Below are 2,192 nucleotides of genomic sequence, written 5' to 3' on the forward strand. Positions count from 1 at the left end.
AGGTGGCATGCAGTTAATGCTTGATCGCGGGAGATCGATCACAAAGTGAACGCTGCAATGCCGCATGTCAGCCACAGCCCTGTCAGCGCTAATGCATACAGGTCACTTTTCTCGCCATCGCCACATGTATCAAAGCACGAATGAGGCGTCCGCATATCATGGGAGCCAGTTGTGCGCCCTTCCTTTGCTCACGTCCATCGCCGTCTAGAACATTGTCAACGCCAACGGCAACGAACACAGTGAACACCGCCATTTCTCGCTTTGTATATCCTGGGTTAGCTGAGCTAATCCACATTAATTTTTTGCTTTCGACCAGTGTTAGCCAGAGCTAAACCAACATCAATTTTTTCTTTCTTCTGTAGTCGGATACAGCTACAAAATTACGACTGACGTAAGCCGCGCCTCCTGCAATACGACCGCACCGCAACGTGCGAAATTCGTCGCCACGAAATTATTCCGCAGCCCTCCAAAAAGGCACCTCTTTCTTACTTTCTTCTTTAGGTCCCTCCTTTATCCCTTTCCTTACGGCGCGGTTCAGGTGTCAGCCGATATGTAAGAGAGATACTGCGCCATTTCCTTTCCCTGAAAAAAAATACAATTTTCATTAACATACTATCTGCTTCTTATCATCCGGGGAAGGGGGCGGGAGCGCAGGCTTACGTCGCCCAGTTTACACTCGCAGCCGGAGAGCAGTGGCCAGCGCCCGGGACCGCAGCGCCTCCGCCCGGCTGAGAGACCGCTGTCGCTGCCATCGCGGCTGTTTGGTTACTTTTGGCAGAGACGCTACATGTATACGCACACACTTTCACAGAGTGAATATCTGCTCGTAAAAGTAGCCGCACCGTGGTCAGAATGGCCGAGCGGTCTAAGGCGCCAGATTTAAGCTCTGGTCCTCGAAAGAGGGCGTGGGTTCGAACCCCACTTCTGACAACGTTTATTTTTTACGTTTTATTTTGGACCTACAGTGAACATAGTACATACGCAGCCCTAACACCCATTTGTTGTTGTTATTCTATCAAAAGGATAACAACTATTGTTAAAAGCATTAACACACATTTCTATTAAACAGCACTGCCCTGTTTCTTTTTTTCTTTCCCCTGTAGTTCAATGCAAACAAAAAATTACGGCTGACGTAAGCCGGAGCCCTCGCACAGTACGACAGCACCCCAAAGGTGCGAGTGTGTGAGTGAGTGAAAAACTGTACTGAGCGCTAGATTCGCTCGTCTTCTGCGGTCTTCAGATGGCTCCGTCCATATTTTGCAGAACAGTCTGTTGCCCTTAGTCCAGGGCTCCGCTGGATGATGCTGCGAGTTGTGCTCGCCGAATCAGAACTTCTTGGTCGACCCGGCCATCGCTGGAGAGCACTCCCTCCCATTGCTCCGCACTCGGGTTTGATATAACGGGTGCCACGTCTATCTTCTGGCATGCCCACGTTATCAGATACAGCGTGGGTGTTTCATGGCACCAGGGGCATTAGTCATTGTATTGTGCGGGATATATTTTGCTGAGTGCGTTTAGGACATGCCCGTTTGCAGCTGCCTCCACGCGACAGAGACCTCTCTGCTGAGGGAGTTATGCGGTGGTGGGTACCGCTTTCTGCAGCCCTTGTAGTAATTTAGTATCACCGAATAGTCTTGGTGTACAGGTTCGGTCCCCTCGAGGTCGTATACGTTGGATGCTCGGTAATAAGTGTACCCTCGAGCTATCCTGAACGCCTCTTGGTTTCCTGCCACTCCCGTGTGTCCCGGCGTCCATACTACCGTATGCCTAATTGGTTGTTCCTTTGGCTGTCGTTGCGTTATGTGGTCTGCGGGGCGGAGTATGTTGAGCGCTCCGTGCCCTATTCTGCCGCGTAGGTATTTCCGTCACGCCGTTTGTGAGTCTGTAAGTATTGTTAAAGGCCGTTTATACCGATAGCCCTCTGCTGACTCTAGAGCGACGAACGCTTCTTCAGCCTCGACTATCGTGCACTCTTGTAGTGATGCGCTGGTAATCTCGCGTAGGCTCGAATTAATCACCGTTGCTACCGCGTTGCTGTTGCTCTGCCCCGCTGCTCTGGCGTATGTGGCTGCGTCCAGGTATACCGTCGTTTCTTGGGGTTTCTTGGGGACTGGCGCTGTGGTCCCGGGCGCTGGCCACTGCTCCCTGGCTGTGCGTGTAAACTTGGTGTCGTAAGACCGCGCTCTCGCCCT

At 51.7% G+C, this 2,192-nt stretch overlaps 1 non-coding gene across 1 annotated transcript; it reads left to right on the forward strand.

The window, feature by feature from the left end:
- Positions 1–846: 846 nt before the first annotated feature.
- TRNAL-UAA (transfer RNA leucine (anticodon UAA)) lies at positions 847–930 on the forward strand. The gene has a single exon. It is a non-coding gene; the product is annotated as a tRNA-Leu (tRNA).
- Positions 931–2,192: the final 1,262 nt, after the last annotated feature.

The sequence above is a fragment of the Amblyomma americanum genome, chromosome 1, assembly GCF_052857255.1.
Source record: "Amblyomma americanum isolate KBUSLIRL-KWMA chromosome 1, ASM5285725v1, whole genome shotgun sequence".
NCBI lineage: Eukaryota > Metazoa > Arthropoda > Arachnida > Ixodida > Ixodidae > Amblyomma > Amblyomma americanum.